Source organism: Urocitellus parryii, chromosome Y (assembly GCF_045843805.1).
Source record: "Urocitellus parryii isolate mUroPar1 chromosome Y, mUroPar1.hap1, whole genome shotgun sequence".
NCBI classification, from domain to species: domain Eukaryota; kingdom Metazoa; phylum Chordata; class Mammalia; order Rodentia; family Sciuridae; genus Urocitellus; species Urocitellus parryii.
In genome coordinates, this window is record NC_135548.1 from 12,196,291 (window position 1) to 12,215,385 (window position 19,095).

Below are 19,095 nucleotides of genomic sequence, written 5' to 3' on the forward strand. Positions count from 1 at the left end.
TGGTAATTTCCAGTTCTACTTTCACTTAGAAGTATTTCATGCTCACCATCTAGAAAATTAAATAAGAAAATGTTCACAGCTCTTTCAACTAACAAATTATACTTCTATCATTTATACTTATACTTCTAATTTACTGAAGATTTTCCTGGGCTCTGTCTTTAAGTTGATGTCCATATTGACAAATCTGTGTTTTCACTCAGCAGCCCATCCAGATGAATTTCCAATATTTTTATCATCTGATCATAGGACTTTCCTTTTTACAAATCTTTTAGAGAAAGGACTGCATTTTTGATAGTATAAAGGAAGACTCACAGACAAGGTCTTTGCTATGTTTAAAAGAAGTTTTTTTCTTAGGCATTTGGGAAATAGTAGGTAAAACAAAAGCTACTTGTGGCACTACAAAGTAGAAAAAAAGAAAGAAAACAAAAAAAAATCTAACTGCTAAGAATATATTGAGGAGGGGGAGAAGGCTCACTTTTGGCATGGTAGCAACATTAAAATACATACTTGGAGACTCACAGCCAAGCTGAGTTAATTGAGGTTAATTGAGATTCCTACACCACCCACATGTATGAATACATAAAATTGTAAATAGTGATGGGCTAGAGCCAGGTCTTCTAAGCTGAAGAGTGCTATTTATATGCATCAATTTCCAAATTCAAATTCAGTAACGTGTCAATGGTAGAGAGAAATAAATCATAGTAGAAGCATTTTGGTCACAATAAATAGCAAACACTAGAACTCAATAGGTCTTTGCCTGAATATTTGTTTATTTTCCAAGAGCCTCTTTTTAAGTATTTACTAGTGTAGCACCATTTATAAAGTATAACTAGGAAGTAAAAATAAATTTTATCCTCCACACTTGAAAAATATACCTTCATAATAACCTAGAAGGTCATGTTTGAATTAAATCACAGATTCCTTATTATTCCACATCAGTATTTGGCAGGGAAGAGAGTCATTCCCTAGTCTCCAGCCCCCAGATTGCAGTGTGAAGCCCTAGCTTCCTCCTTTTCTCATTCCATCCCAGTGTTCAACTTGCCCTAGGAGGGAGTTCATGTGAACGTCAGAGCCATTCCAATGCACACAACTAATAGGACCTTTTATGCAAGCAATATTTATTCAGGATCTGTAAAATGAGGACATTTCTTTATGTACAAGACCTCATCATAAATATCTGAGGGACTCGAGATGAGAGTATAAAAGAAGACTCCCAGAAAAGGTGAGTTAATTGAGGTTAATTGAGATTCACATGTGTATACCCCATACATGCATACAAAGCTGCCTGTAGACCACTCCCTTAAGCTTAGAAGCATATATACCTGTATGGTAAGATAACATCAGTGGGCAGGAAGACGGGAAGGGAGCATTCACATACCCTAGAAGCAGACACAAGTCTGGAGGGGTCTGAAAAGTCAAGGTCTGGGATCCCAGACCATTACTAAAAATAATGGGATGGTGTGAGCTCCAGCTGGTCCATTAATCCCAAAGATAAATCATCCTTTGATGAGTGGTACAACTGGAAGTGGACAAGAAAAGAGCCCACTAAAACACAGAGCCCAGAATAGGGGTCCTTACTGCCTATTCAAAAAATGGTACCAAATACAGAACTTCCAAAGCCCCATGAGTTCTCATTCCACTGATACATGATATAAAATAAACAAATAATTTTGAAGATCAAATTATCTATATTTCCATCCCTCTTTATAATCCAAGTAAAATAACAATATTAACCACCATTTATTAGCAAATAGCAAGCTTACTATTTTCTCAGAGGTTACTAAGTTCTTGAAGACTGAATGGCTCAAAATTCAGAATTTGGTTGTTACTTTTAGTTAGCAATAATTTATATTATTTACAATAATATAATAGAGTTATGTTATATGCTAATATTTACTTATCATAAAATACTTATTATTGGATGGCCTCAGGGCAGCTTACCACTCATTGAAAGTGCTCCTTCCATCTATCCAGATGAATCTTTTGAAAATTCTGGTCTGATCATGTTCCTTGATCAGGGTCCTATCACCATGCATGACAGAAGCACTTCCATTATTTATCAGAGAATTAGAAACACAAGGGCAGAGTGTAAGCATATTGGCTCCAAAACCAATGCTACCCTGTACATGCGTTGGTATCTTCTAAACTTCTTGAGACACTATGGCCTTATTTCCTCCACCTGCAATCCACAATGTTAGCACTAATTGCTACTCAGGATGGTGCACTGAAAGCCATGTGTGAAAGAAAGCAGAAGACTGTAAAGGGCTACACCACAAACAGGGAAGAGCCCTCAGAAAATGCCTCATGTTATGTTCTTCAGTCTTAAGGAGGCTTATTTCAGGGCTGGGGTTGTGGCTGAGCGGTAGAGCGCAGACCTAGCATGTGTGAGGTCTGAGAGGTTTGAGCCTCAGGACCATATAAAAATAAATAAAATAAAAGTTTTTTTTTTTTTTTTTAAGGAGGCTTTTTTATTTATTTTAAGGTATATTTTTAAAATAATTATTGCATATATTTGCAGTACACAATGTATTGTTTTGCTATATGAATACATTGTGAAATGGTTAAATCAGACTAATTAATGTACACATTACCTCATATAGTTATCAATTTTTTTGTTGTGACAACATTTAAGATCTATTCTCTTAGAAATTTTCCATTATACATTATTATTAGTTTATAGTCATCTCTATAATAGGTCTCCTGAACTTATTTATCCTATGTAAATGAAGCTTTGTACCTTTGATCAACATTTCCCTAGCTCCTCACCCCAATCTCCAGCCTCTGGCATCCACTCTTCTACCATTTGCTTCTATGAGTTCAATGTTTGATTAAAAACATCAGATTTATCAAGATTAATATATATATGTGGTCTGGTTCAAAGAATTGAAAAATCTTCCACTACTCTTTATTACATCGATGAAAAAATGCCTTGATAATTAGAATTCCAGTCTAAACACGGTAATTCCCCTGGAGTTAAACTAGTGTCCCCCATTTTGTAATTTACGGAGAAAGTTTTCGCATAAAATTTGTTGCTTAAAATGAGACAATAGGCAAAATGGTGAAATTTCTCAATAGAATGCTAATAGCTCTCCAGAATTCATTATTTACGTGAGAATATATTCACATAGTATTATGTATCTCAGCCTCTTATCACATCTAGTTAAAAATAAATTGTAGACTACTTACTTCTACCTCCTTCGAGTGAGCAGTCCAAGCCTCCATAGTCTCACAGTGGAGGCGGCTTGGGATGTTCGGCTTTAAGAGGAACAAGGTCATTGGACTAAACCTCTATTGCAGGGGCGCGGGGCTGGGGGCCAGGGGTGGCGCCACCCCGCCAGGAGCACAGCTATCAGCAGCCAAGAAGGGGGCATAGGCCCAGCAAGAGGCAGGGGGAGGGGAAGCCGGCGCGCTCTCTGGCAGAAGCGCCAGCGCTAGCTCTCCAGCCGCGCAGGCGCAGGACGCTGCCCTCGACGCCGCTGCCTGAGGAGGAGGAGGGGGAGGAGGAGGAGGGGGAGGAGGAGGAGGAGGGGGAGGAGGAGGAGGAGGAGGAGGAGGAGGGGGAGGAGGGGGAGGGGGAGGAGGGGGAGGAGGGGGAGGAGGAGGAGGAGGACCGGCGGCGACCAGCGGGTCGGTGGCCGCCAGCAGGAGGAGGAGGAGGAGGAGGAGGAGGACAGGCGGCGACCAGCGGGTCGGTGGCCGCCAGCAGGAAGGCGCTGGAGACCCTGCGGCGGATCAAGCGAAGGAGTGCAGCGCAACCAGGAGACAGCCTTCCAAGGTAAGGCGGCGCCGGGCGGACCTAAGGGCCTTGCGGGGCCGCCAGACGGGTGCTTTTGGAAGTGCAGTCCTGTCCAGAGACGCGGAAGGGGGGGGATGGCAATAGAGTGTGGCCGCCCCAGCTCGGTAGCGCCTGTGTAGAGCGACCTCCCCGCCGCGGGTGGGCAGGCAACCTCTGCCCGGCCCAGACAAAGGGGCCACGAGGACGTGCGTGCTTTTCTCCCCAGGCATGTTTCGGAAGCTGGACATCAAAAACGAGGATGATGTCAAAAGTCTGTCTCGCGTGATTGTCCTTGTTTTCAGTGACAGAGTAACAAACTGGGGCAGGATTGTGACTCTCATTTCTTTTGGTGCCTTTGTGGCCAAACACTTGAAGAGCATAAACCAAGAATGCTGCATTGAACCCTTAGCAGAAAGTATCACAGACATGCTCCTAAGGACAAAACGGGACTAGCTTGTCAAACAAAGAGGCTGGGATGGGTTTGTGGAGTCCTTCCACGTAAAGGACCTATAAGGTGGCACCAGAAATGTGCTGCTAGCTTTTGCAAGTGTTGCTCAGTAGGAGCTGGTTTGGTGTATCTAATAAGATAGCTAAGTACAATAGTTGACTCCAGACACCAAAATTTCTGTGAGATCAAATGTATTTATGAAGTTGGACTTCAAGCTGCCCAGACTGTAACCTCCAAGAGCGTCACTCTAGCAACCTAGCCAGAAAGCAAGTGGCAAGAGGATTATGTCTAAGAAGAATAAATACATGGGAAAAGTAATCCCCCTTGAAGATTTCACTGTATGAAAGAAGCAAAGTTCACTTTCAGCACCAAGCAAACTGGGAGGCCACAGAGGGGGAATGTTAGATTTAGTCGAAAAACTTAATTTCCTTGTCTAGAACCAGAAGAGTGGTCAGTAGCCAGGCTAGTCATAATTTCCCATAGTGTGAAAAGAGAAGCACTAAGATGCCAATGATCTGTAAAGAATAACTTAAGCTACAAGTAATTGAGCTATGACTAGAAGCCTCATTACTATGCACCAGTGAAGGGAAGCTTTTCCTCTGTGATTAGCTTCCCCGGGTATATTTTCTTGAATAGAAGACCCAAGTGTTTAGGACTTTTATGCCTGTTCTACTTTGGCTTGATTTGAATGAGTCTCATTAGCATAGTAATGGCCATGAATAATTGAGTTAAGGCTCATTTAGTTACACATGTGGAATATTCTCATTTTTAGGACAGAAACAGCTTGTAAATGTATTTGTCTGTAAAAATGTGTGTATTTTTACAGAGAAAATATTTCTGTGAACACAAAGGGAGAAAAGTCTTGAATTTAAATTTTGAAAATTGTAACTTCTGTAGTTAGGAATCTATTTCTTCTTACAGCTTTTCTATTCTAAACTTTCTCCAGGTCAGTTCTAGAGTATATACAGAACCAGTTTGTAGTTGTATGCAACCTGGTTGTAGTGGGACAAATCTGATTTATAACTATGTAGGCTTTAATTTTCCAATCTGGTATTGGTAAGTATTCCTTAGATAGGTTTTTCTTTGAAAACCTGGGATTGAGAAGTTGTGGAATGAAAATTAATCCTTTCACTTGGTTATGTATGGGTTTTCAATAATTGAGTCTAAGTGGAGTTTTGAGAGGTGGTTTTTAGGGGTGGGGGAGTAGGCTAGTGACTTAAAAATAATAGGATCTGATTAGGCAACTAATCATTTGAGTTCCTTACGTTTGACCTGATTTAACTGGTAAAATTTAAACTGAGTGAATGAGCTCATCTTTAAAGCTTTTACTGAAAGATTTTCAGCTGTTCCAAGTGGGACTTATTAGCATTGTTTATAAAAAGATAACATTAGGTGGATGAAAGACATTTGATTCCTTGTTTGCTTAATAAGTTGTAAAATGATGGGCTGGGGACGTGGCTCAAGGGGTAGAGCACTTGCCTGGCATGCGTGTGGCCCGGGTTCCATCCTCAGCACCACATACAAACAAAGATGTTGTATCCACCCAAACATGAAAAACAGATATTAAAAATCAATCTCTCTCTCTCTCTCTCTCTCTCTCTCTCTCTCTCTCTCAAAAAAAAAGTTGTAAAATGATGGCTTGGAAAAGCAGGCTAGAGTCTAACTATGGTGCTATTATGAGGCTTGCTTGTTCAAACACAGGTTTAAGCCTCATACATCAATAAAAGAAATACTGATAAAAATAAAATAAATTGTAAAAAACAAAATTAAATCTCTAAACTTAATGGTATTGGGTAGCAGTTTTCATTAGTTAGCTTTCCCCTCCAAAGATTATGTTTATAATTAGTTAAAATTAACATTTGCAAAACTTCTGCACTCTCTTTTATTAATACTAGAAAATGTTGACTTTATGCATGAATAGGGAGCTGGTAAAACTAGTTTTGAGTTTTAATTACCTAGACACTTGGTAATTTCTCCCACTAACCAGAAGGTAGGCTTAGACTAATCACATCCAACATCCCTGAGCTTCTATTTGCCCTGAGTATCTGATGAGGGCACTGAACCTAGTAATATTACAGATTGTTTCTTTCTGGCTGAAAGAGTTCTGGTTCCAAATTACTTTTCTTTCTAAGATCAATGCATAAGGCAAAAATTTCCAGAGCTTCTTTTTTAAGTTCTCAAACAATGCTGGAGAGATGGGGTGACAAATTTAACTTTATAAAATTTTTAAAAAGAAAACAAACAAACAAAAAAACCCACAAAACCACACCCATCACTGAAGCAGAATAATCTCAAAAACAATTTAGTTGTGCCAAACAGAAGTTCGAGATAAAGTCTATAACTCTGAAGAGGAAAAATATGGTGGTTGATAAGGAAGGAAAAAACACACACTCATACCCCAAGTGATGCTATGAAATAAAAAAGAAACAATTATCCCATCAGATAGGACACTGCCCAAACCCCGGAGCTTTGTTCAAGACAGGCAAAACTACTCCTTCCCACCAAAACCAAACTGATATTTTATGAACAAAATTACTAAAAATGCAGCAAAATAATGAAGTGTGTAACCTTGTCATGATGCTTCAATGGGACTAATTCAGGTGTGTTCAGTTTAAAAATAGACATCAATTCATCCTCGTATATAAATTTTCTGAAAGAATTTGCTTTTAAATACTGATGACACTTGATTTTTTCCCTTTTGAATTTTTATTATGTTTGCTCCAATAAAGCTTTAAATAAACCAAGAAAGTTCAAGAAGGAAATTATTTCCCCCATTTTACCATGTTTTTCTTTGGATTACCATTCACATTTGTCATAAGGCTAAGAAAGAGATCATGAAGAATAGAAATGACCTGCCAAGTTCCTGAATAGATACATAAATAATTTAACTTTATCAGCACCCTAGTTTTTCTAGTTCTTCCACATACCCCATGTGCCTCAGGCAGCCTCACATTACGAAGGTCCTGATGTCTCCACCTCTTTTCTGATCAGATGGTTTGGAGCAAGAGTCTCAGGTTTCCCCAGTGACTGAAATGTGCTTTTCCCCTCTCCACTTCAAATGGCCTAGACAGAAAAAGAAAGACGTAAAGATCATAACAATTGGGAATGTGATTAATATTTGTGGTTGCCAATTGTTACAGCTGTGATCACTTCAACAGTAGATGTGACATGGGCACAGTGCCATCTTTAATACAGGAATGTTGTTCATCATGGTGGAAAATGCATCCTTTAAATGGTGCACCCATTAAGTATCAGTGTTTCATATTTCAAGTTGCATAAAAATTATTTCAAGCGAGAAAACTTTCAAATCTATTAATAAGCATGTTATTAAAACAAATGGAGTTTAGAATATATACACTTGGAACATGAGTGATAAAAATAAATGACATATTTAAATTGTCTTAATGTTAAGATACGTCTAGATGGATTTTACTATCATCTGTATGTTATTTCCTAGCCTATTTCTATTTCTGTTTCTTGGGTAATTGCATTCAATTTTTCTTTGGGTTGATGTGAAGAGTCAGTGAGTTTCTATATAAAGCACTTAGAACACTGAGTGGCATAAAGAAAGCATTTGGTAAATGCAAACTATTAATTCTACTACTATAACCACTGCTGCTTTTAATTCAATTACTACTATTATAACCCTACTGTCTAGGTAATTAAAACTCATATTATTTTTATTTTTTTTTCTAAGTTTTGTTGTTATAATTTACAAATAAATATTTATACATTTATTGTACCCAATGTGATATTTTGATTATGTATACATTGTGAAATAATTACCATAATCAAAATAATTAATGTCTATCACCTCACATAATGTGCCCGTGCATGCCTGTATATGTAGTGAGAACACCTGGAATCTACTCTCTTATTAAATTTCCAGCATCTAATATAGCATTAATTATATTAACTATACTATATTAGAGCTCCAAAATTTATTCATCCTGCATAACTGAAACTCTTTGCCCTTTGACCAACATCTTCTTTTTTCCCCAACACCCAGGCCCTGCCAACCACCATTCTACTCTCTGTTTCTATGAGTTAAAAATTTTAGATTCCACATACAAGTTAGATCATACAGTACTTGTCTCTCTCTGCCTAGTTTAGTTCACTTAGCATAAGTCCTTCATCCATGGTGTTACAAATGACAAAAGTTCCTTCTTTTATATGACTAGATAAAAGTCCATTACATGTATACATATACACATACACATGTGGATCCATTGGTTGATTCCATACCTTTACTACTGTGAATAATACTACTGTTAACATGATACTTCAGCTATCTCTTCAACACACTGGTTTCATCACTTTTGGATAGGTAGGCAATAGTGAGATTGATTGATCATATGGTAGTTCTATTTGTAATTTTTTGAGGAATCCCATTCCTGTTTTCCATAATAACTGAACCACTTTGCATTCCCTCTAACAGTGTGCAACACTTCCCCATTCTCTATAGCTTCAACAACACTTATTTTTTGTCTTTGTATCACAGCCATTCTAATAGTTGTGAGGTTGAATCTTATTTTGGTTTGGGTTTATATTTCTATAATATATATGTACATACATATATATCATAGAAATATATATATACTGGGGATTGAACATATGAGTACTTTGTCATGTTGCTTCATCCCCAGTCCTTTTTATTTTTTACTTTTTTATTATTTTTTAGGCGACATTTACTAAGTTGCTGAGGCTCTCACTAAGTTGCTGAGGATACCCTCAAACTTACAATCCTCCTATCTCAGCCTCTTGAGTCACTTGGGACTACAGGTGAGAATCATTGTGCCCAATCTCTGATAAAAACTTGATTAAGCATTTTTCACAGACCTCCTGGGCCATTCTGGGCCATTGGTAAATCCCCTTTGGAGAAATGTCTGTTCACATCCCTTTTCCAGTTTTTAATAGGGTAATTCACATTCTTCCTAGTAAATCATTTGAGTTCCTAATGTATTTCAGTTATAACTTATTATTAGATATATTGCTTGCAAATATTTTCTCCCATTCTGTTGATCATCTGTTTTCTCTGTTGATTGTTTTCTCAGCTGTACAGAAGATTTTTAGCTTAAGGTAATCTCATTTGCCTATTCTTGCTTTTATTTACTGTGCTTTTCTGTCCATATCAAAATATCATTGTCCAGACCCATATCATGTGGCTTTCTCCTTATATTTTATTCCAGTAGTTTTCATTTGGGTGTATTATTTTAATTCATTATTCCATTTTGAGATGATTTTTATTTAGGGTGTGAGAGAATGGTCCAAATTCATTCTATGAACAGAGATATACAGTATGGCATCACCATTTGTTGAAGACACTGTCTTTTCTTCATTGAGTGTTTTTGGAAACTTTGTCAAAGACCAATTAACATTAAATACATGGATTTATTTCTGATCTTAACTTTCCATTCCATTGGTTTATGTTTTTTTTTTTTTTTAATATACTAGTGCTATGTTATTTTGATTGCCATAGTACTGTAGTGTACTTTGAGTTACTTGGTGCCTCCAACTTAATTTTTCTTTGTTATGATTACTTTAGCTATTTGGGACTTTTATGGTTTTATAGAAATTTGGATTCTTTTTTCTGTTTCTTTGAAAAAATGTATTTGGCATTTTGATAGAAATTGCACTGAAGGCGCAAATCCCTTTTAGTAATATTCATTCTTCAAATTCATGAATCTTTCAAATTTCAATTAGTTATGAATCTAAGGTATTTTCAATTTTCAATTACTTCTTCAATTTATTGAATTATTGTCTTAGAGTTTTCAGTTTGTATATCTGTCATTTCTTTAGTTATACTGCATTCTATGTGTTTTCATTGATGATATGGTAAATTGTGTATGCTCTTACTACCTTTTTAGAACATTCATTATTATTGTACAGAAATAATGTGGTATTTGAATGTTGATAGTATCCTGAAACCTTGCTACATTTGCTTGTTACTTCTAAAAGTTTTCCTGTAGACTTTATGGTGCCCTGTTATAATATCATGTCATCAATGAACAGAGACAATTTTATTCTTTCCTTTCAAATTTTATGATTTTTTTTTTCTTCTTAGGAATTAGGCAATAAGAGCCTAAATTTCTCTGCCTATAATTCCAATATCATGTTGAATAGAAATGGCCAGAGTGGGCACTCTTGTCTTGTTCCTGTTATTAGAGATTTTTTTTTTTATTTTTTTATCATTTGTTGTGATGCTAGTTGTGGGCATATCATACATAGCCTTCATTATGTTAAGGGACATTCCTTCTGTACCTCTTTTCTTGAGAGGGTTGTTATGAAAGGATGTTGAATTTTGTCAAAGACTTTTTTTTCTGCATCTATTGGATGGTTATGATGTTTTTCCTTAATTCAGTCAATGCAGTTTATCACATTTATTCATTTGCTTATATTGAATAATCCTTATATACCAGGAAAAATCACACTTAATCTTGGTATTTGATCTTTTTAAGCACTAGATTAATTGTTCTAGCATTTTATTGAGGATTTTTACATCTATGTTCATCTACATTGGCCTGTAATTTTCTAATCTTTTAAAGCCCTTGCCTAGTTTTGGTTTAAGGGTAATACTGGTATATAAAATGAGTTCAGAAGTGTTCCATCTTCTTTTATTTTTTATGGAAAAATTTGAGAAGAATTGTGTCAATTATTCTTTAATTTTTTTTTTAATTACCAATGAAGCTATTAGATACTGGGTTTTTCGTGGTTGAAGGATTTTGATTATTGATTCAATTTCACACCCATTAGTAATATGTTCAGATTTTTTATTCTTTAATATTCAACCTTCCATATGTCTCACACATAACATATATATGTAAATGTTAACCTTCTTGATAAATTGACTTATTGCCTGTTGCAGTTTTTTACCTTGAGTCTATTTCTTCTGGTGCAAGTAACCGCTATTATTTTCTTTTGGTTGGTCTTTTCACATTCCTTTATTTCCAGCCAATATATGTTCTTAAAGCTACTGTAACTACAAAATGTTTTGTATAAGCATCATGATAACCATTGTATACCCACAAAAAAGCCTCTACTGATTTAGTAATGATAAATGGAAATTAAAGCATATCACTACAAAAACAAATATGAAGTAGTAAAAGATGTCAGCAAGACAAGAAGAATCAAACAAGGAACCATACAACAGAAAGAAAATTAATAATGACCTATCAATAATTATCCAATGAAAACACATAAGTTAACCAAATGGGGAAAAAGACCAGACTCAAATGTATTTTGCCTACAAGTAACTCACTATAGCTTTAAAAAACACATCCCCAGCCCTGAATTTTTTTGTGACGTATATACAGTGAATTGAACCCAAGAGATACATCCCCAGTCCTTTGTGTTTAATTATTTATTTTAATTTTAGGACAGAGTCTTACTAAGTTGCTGAGAGTCTTGCCAAATTGTTGAAGCTGGCCTCAAACTTTCTATCCTCCTACCTCAGCCTCCCAAGTCACTGGGGTTTCTAGCTCCAACTCTGCATATTTCATGTTTTTGATATCACGAGTTATACTTTTATATTGTGTGTTCATTAAAAATTAATTAAAATATACTATTTTAAATACCTTTATCTTTCATATTATAGTTAAAAGTGATTCATGCACAATCATAATTGTTTTAGACTATTTCAAATTAGACTCTATCTTAAATATTTCTTATGAATTTTCATGTTGTTCATATCCTTTTGCTTGAATTTTAAGAACTTCCTTTATAATTTTTAGTGCTAATAAACCCCTACAGCTTTTGCTTGTTTTGGAAAGATTTTTTTAATCTCTCTTTCATTTCTGAAAGACAACTTTTCAGATAAAATAATCTTGTTTGGCAGTTTCCATCAGTACTTTTAGTCTATCACCCCAGTCTGCAAGGCTTCTACTGAAAAGTCTGATGTCTATATAGAAGTTTCCTTGTATGTAAGAAGTTGTTTTCCCCTTGCTCTTTTCAAAATTCTTCTTGACTTTGATTTTGTGACAATTTTATTATAATGTATATTGGTCCAGATTTCTTTAATACTTTAGTTAAGATGCTTTGGGCTATATATATCTAGATATTTATTTCCCTCTCCATTATTTTCTGTCATTATTTCTTTAATTGAGCTTTATATCTTATTCTTTCTCTCTGCTCCTTTTGAATTCTCTTAATGTTTGTGTTGTTTCACTTGATGGTATTACATCATCCACGTAAGGTTTTTTTCATCCCTTTTCATTCTTTTTTTTCCACCTTTTTCTGATTGTGTATTTCAAATGACCTGAAACTCTCTGTGAAGACTTTAGTTCAGTCATTGCTCTTCATCTTCAGATTTGTTTGCTTCTTTTTTTATGCTTCCCATGCCTCCATCAGATAACTAATTTTGTACACATTTTCCTGATACAATTTAGTTATCTCTGTGTATTCTCTCAAAGCTCCCTAATTTGAACTAACTGGATTAATTTGAATTCTTTTTCAGGAAGTTCATAAATTTCAATTTCTTTAGAGTCAATACCTGGTGCTTTTTTTTGTTCTTCTGTGTCATATTGTCTTTATTATTCAGAATCCTTGTGCCCTTGTTTTGTGTCCGTGTATTTGAAAAGGTCAGTACCTCTTCCAGTTTTTGAAGACTGGATTTAGCAAGAGAAGTACTTTGCTAACAGCTACATTCAGAGAGTTTAGGTCGGACAACTAAACCAGTGGACAGGTCGCCTTGCTGCTGAAGTGTTCTGGCTGGCTGTCCTTGTTTTACTAGCCAGGTGGGCCTGGAAAATGGTTTCATAAGAGTGGGATAAGTTTGAGTGTCTGATTGCTGATTTAGTACCTGGACGGATCCATGAGGTGGCCCTAGTTCCACGTGGGTAAGTCTTTAAACAAATATTTTTGTTTGACAACCAAGTCAATTTCTCTTTCATACGATGCCATAAGCAGTTAACACTATTCTCCCAAACCATCAAGTTTAGAAAAAAAATAAAAATAAAAACCTGTTAAATTTTTTGTTTTGTTTTTACTTTTCCTTCAAACAGAATACTATTTTTTTTGTCTTTATAATGAAAATATTACATTCTTTCCATCCCATAAATATTGCATTCTACAAATTATTAATGGTATCCTTTAAAATTTGGAACCTCATATTTTGAACAAAATTTGTAAACTGGAAGGTAACTATGAGAGAGCATTCTGGAAAGTGTAGAATCTAAATGTCACATCTCTTGAAAAACAGAAAAACTGGACTTATTTATCTTAGATAAGAAAGAAGATGAAGAGGGCAGATTAAAACAGTTTCAATAGCAGAAGCACTATTATTATGGAATGAATGCATCTTATATTGTTTACAAACACTGTGTTAGAACCAATAAGTGAGATGTATTTTTGAAGTATTTTCTTACAAAGAAGATCATCATAAAGAAAATAAACTTTCAAGACATATGTGTTTGTTTTATGTGCATTGTTACATTTAGGTATCTTTAGCCTTTGGTTTTTATCAACTAATTTTAGTAAATAAATAATCCAACAACTTAAAATAGATTAGGTTAAAGACCAAAAGGATATGAGACACACAAACTTGGATACATGCATATAACTGTTTTAGTTCTTTCTATTGTGTCTGTGGGCTTACCATCATCTATGTTAATAATTATTTGCTGTGAAACCTGAATTTTCCCTGTCTGCTTGCCACTGACTGGAAAACCTTGAAATAAAAAAGAAAACTTGGTATACATGCAGGTGTAGCAAAGATATCCACTGCTGGGTGTCCATATGAACAATTGTCTTCTGTGTTGTATTTCTTGTTATCTTTAATTGATTGTAGTTATTGCTCTTTTGATGCAGAGCTGGCAAAATTTGATTTAAATGAGTTAGGAATTTGTTTTTCTCATGATAAAAGAGATCTAGATGTGACCATCTATTCCTAGTAATATGATTTTACAGAAACATGGGGAACCCTGACTTCTTTGTAGATTTGTATATTTTTTGATGCCTCTTGATGGCAAAATGACATCCCTGTTCCCAGTACCACCTCCACATTCATATCCAGAAAGAAAGGAATGGAAGTAAGTAGGGGAAAACAGCATGTGGAAGCCAAGTCTACCTTCTTTTAAAATGTTTTCCTGCCCAGAAACTTCCAAACATATTTCATCAATTTGGCCAAAATTACATCATACATCATACATATACATCTTAGCTATAGAAAAAACTGGAAATATAGCTATTTACCCTCTTATACTTCTATGAAGAAATGAAAGTTGATCACAGATCCTTTAAGAATTACTCAAGTAGTCATCTTCTACACTAGGGTGTCCTGGAGCTTCTCAGCTATCAACACCATTTTCCTCCAGTCTTATTTTTTGTTTACTTTCATAACCATCTCAACTTCCCTTATCATTAGAACTTCATGGTTAACTTTGTACCCTCTAATGCAGTGTCACAAAGGAGATATTTATTGTGTATTTTAATGGTAAGTTTAATTTCATATATGAGGAGGAAAAAGAGAAACCATGCATCCAGGCATGGTTATATCCTTCTGTGGTGAAAACATGAATTGAATAACTTGATGACGGACGGGCAAACTACAATATATGGGCCAGATATGGTCTACAGGCTGCTTTTGTGCACTCCGTGAGCTCACAATATTTATTACATTCTTAGAGGGTTTAAAAAAATAAGAACATGCAACAGAAATGTACCCTGTATGTACCCTGTATGTACCCTGCAAATTAAAAAAAAAGATACTATATTTCCTTTTACAGATAGTATTTAGCAACTCCTTACATAGATTTTAAAAAAATAGAAATCTTGTATTTCTATTTTTCTATTTTTTTTCCTTAGCTATGAAATGTTATTTAAGGATTTGATTATATTATCCCAGAATTTCTATTGAAATCATTACTGTTCTTTGAAACTGTATATGTGAGAAAATATTCCAAACTGCCCCCTCCTCTTATCAGGAGGGGCAGTTTGGAATATTAAACAAATTGCCTACCCATTTCACAGAGAAATTAATGTTAGGACTTGCCTAAAACCACTTACTTAAACTCATGAGCTAAATTTTCAGAGTTTAACTAAATTATACTTTTAATGATTTTAAGTAGTAGTTCTGTCATGTCATTATACAAATTAAAAAAAAAAAACAGGAATTCCCAAGTAGAAATATACCCAAGACCCAATGAATTGTATTATAGCTGTAGTGAGTTAAATGAAGAAACAATCTTCCTTGTCTTGATGTTCTTCCATTAAGTGACTAAAACATTAAAGCTAATGATTTGGAAGGAACATGTGTAACAGTCAACTAAAGTTGCTTTATTTTAATATTGTGTATTTTTAAAGTTATTTTTAATGTTATATAAAATCTTTGCCAGAAGTTCATGAAAAACAAGGATCAATTTTGTCTTATTAGTGTTGAACCACCTAATTGCTATAAATGGAAGGAATTTTACAAACCTTCATCCTGTGTATGTGTGTGTGTGTGTGTGTGTGTCTGTGAGAGAAACACATGTATCTCAAGGCAATGGAGTTTCATTTCTATTGTTCACATCACCTTCTATTAATGATTAACTGATAATTACCTGGGAGATTGAGACGTTTTACTTTCATGTAAATTATATTTTTTCTATATAAACTCTAATCCTTATTTATGCGTTCTGGAAAATAAAAATGAAGAAAGTGAAATTTAGGGCACTGTCATGTTTTTGGATATTAAGTATAAAGTCATTAATGGAATCAGGATCAACACTGGGGTTTTAAGTCTATAAAACTACAGTGGCTCACTTGCACTAGATTTTCTTTCCCATAGATATGCATATCTCCAAATTTGGTGGATCTCTTAATTTTAAAAAAGTCATATATTCTAAATTAAGATGAAGGTACATAAAAATAACCCATAAATGTTCAGAATAAACTAACCAAAATATCAAAGCACACTATTGATTTATACCAAAGCCGAAAGTTTCAGAGAATAAAACAAATTCCTTGCATAACTTAAAGTTGTTGAAAATATTTCATTGAGCCAATGTACTACATCAGAAAAAGAGTAAATAATAAACCAGGTGGGGTAGACATGCATGTAATCCCAGCAGCTCAGGAGACCAAGGAGAGAATCACAAGTTGAAAGCCAGCCTCAGCAATTTAGCAAATATTGTGTCTCAAAATAGAAAAATAAAATGGGTAGGGTATGTGGCTCAGTGGTTGAGTGCCTCTGGGTTCCAATTCATGGTACCAAATACACACACACACACACACACACACACACACACACACACACATATATATATATATATATATATATATATATATATATATATATAGAGAGAGAGAGAGAGAGAGAGAGAGAGAGAGAGAGAGGGGGGGGGGAGAGGGAGAGAGAAACCAGAGGTAACATTATGTTCTAACTTATAATATGCCTTAAAATAAATTACATCAATATTCCCTTGATTAAAATAAGTTTCCTAGTTAAGTATTATGAAAATATCTTAAGGCCTTATACAATTGAGCATCAGTTAAAATAGCAAAGGCACGATTGTTATACTATCAATTTGTGGAACATTTTTTCACTTAAAAACAAATTTCACAGCCTTTATCAAACATAAAAGTATGTATGTCATTGGTTCTGAATTTATTATCTAAAATTTCTGTGAGAAAAACAAGGAATTCTTTTTATCTGAATCCTGGCCAGGATTGGTTCTGAATTTATTATTAAAATTTCTGTAAGAAAAACAAGGAATTCTTTTTTATCTTATTTACTTTTAGCCACTGTGTTTCTGTTTATAGCATCTGAAATGCTCTCATCAGAACAAAGTCCCCAGAATTGATAAGTCAAATCTCAGGCAGCTAGGTGACTAACAGAGGCCAGAGTCCACTTGAACTGTGCACAATCACAGAGGTCAAGTTTAGATCCACTCCTTCTGACTATTCCTTTTAACTCTGATTTAACAGCATCTCACTAACAGGATTTACCTTCAAACACCAGAAACATGCATTGTGCCATCCAAAAGGCAGAAGCACTAGATGGGAATCACTTGATGCAAATCCTCTGGAATGATGGGACAGAGTCTCTCTACCCAGCTGTATGGCTGCGAGACAACTGCCAGTGCTCCCATTGCTACCTGGATTCTGCAAAAGCACGGAAACTTCTCCTGGAAACCCTTGATGTGAACATTGTTATTAAAGACCTGGAGTTTGACAAAAAAGGTAATAACTCTAAAAAATCATTTCCTTCTCTTCCAAATAAATAAAGGGGCTAGTCTAAATTATGTCAAATAACTTGTTTTTATGTTATTATGTATATTCCAACTATAGAATCATGTTAATGTAGTGCTCAATGCAAATTAATCATACTCAGTAAATGAAAGTATAAGCTATTATTATTACTTCTACCATTTTTAATAAAATCTGCATTATTGCTCATTATTCTTTCCATGAATGGCATTGAAGACACAACTATGTCAGTGGTTCTGAGCCTCAGTTTATTTATTTGTAAACTAGGGATTCTAATAAAATTTGTTCATAGTAATGCTGTCAGAACTCAATGAGATAAAATGGCTTAAAAAGAATATTTTAACATACTGCTCAACATACAGTGGACACTCAAAAAAATAGTACTGATGATTTTTTTAAATTTATCATTGTATTTTTTATTAGTTAGTAGTTGTATAAAGTTTTGCCCTGAAAGAATAGTTCTCAAAACCAAATGAGGCGTGAACAAATTTACCAGAATTCTTATCAGAAGGGAAGGTTTAAGCAGAAAGGGCATCCTTTTCTCATTCTTTTATCTTTGTCTCAACCTGAGGACCAGGTGTTCTCACTTTTATTAGTAATATTATTTCTGTCTCATTATCATTACTCTTTGTAATACCCTTGCCGGGAATCATAATTACTGTCTAACTTCAGTCTTCACAGAATATTTGGGGATCACAAGTTTAGAGACTGTAGAAAAAGGACTTTGGGTCAAGCCAAATTCTACTTCTTGCACAACTATTTTTGTGGACTCATCCTCAGATGTATTACCTTGACTTGCAAGTGATAACTAGATTCCCTGAATACCTTAAATAGCATTGAGAAATGATGCAACCAGAGAGGACACAATTATTTGGAAGTATAATGTACACTTAGGTGATATTTTCTTTCTATTACAAGGTGAATATCACATGGCCAAATGAGCATTGCAGTGAATTTGAAGCTGATTGGCTGAAGAAAAGATGTTTTTCCTGGAAGGCCAGAGCAAAACTTCAAGAAGAATTGTTTTTGCCAGGTAATCCTGCTACAGTCTTCAAAGCCACTTAAAACCATTACTATCAGTAAGGGTCTTTTTAAAAGAATTATTTTAATCGTACATAATTGGAGAGGGTACTCTTTGATAATTTGATACATGTATAAATTTCAAATCAGGGTAGTTAGTAATTTTATGGTACATACTTATGAGATGCACTATGATATTTTGATACATAAACGTCCAGATATGATCTGTATTTCTATCTCTTGATCATTACTTTGTAAGGATTTTATGGTAAGGAATTTGCTCATCAACAAATTCAAACCCTATGATTTTTAAAAAATAATATTGCCACTTATATAAAATGTTTAAAATGTTACCACTAAAGATCATTTGGGTCAAAATGAAAAGAAGTACAGAGGAGTTCTAAGACATTGAAAATAGGTGGAACAAAAGAATTGCAGCAGACTGTGTCTTTATTGTCTAAAGTTAAATCTGGCTTCTCACTGGTACTTTATAAGTGTTCCCTGAAAAGGAGCAGGATGAACCAGAGGCAGACTTCTCCTTAATAACTTTTTTTTTTATGGCTGAAGACTTCCAGCTTATTTATTTATTTTTGAATTTTTAACATTTATTTTTTAGTTTTTGGCGGACACAACATCTTTGTTTTTATGTGGTGCTGAGGATCGAACC

The 19,095-nt window shown here is 34.9% G+C and overlaps 1 pseudogene; it reads left to right on the forward strand.

Moving 5' to 3' along the window:
* The first annotated feature begins 3,247 nt into the window (after positions 1-3,247).
* Positions 3,248-4,365, forward strand: LOC144251098 (induced myeloid leukemia cell differentiation protein Mcl-1 homolog; annotated as a pseudogene).
* Positions 4,366-19,095: the final 14,730 nt, after the last annotated feature.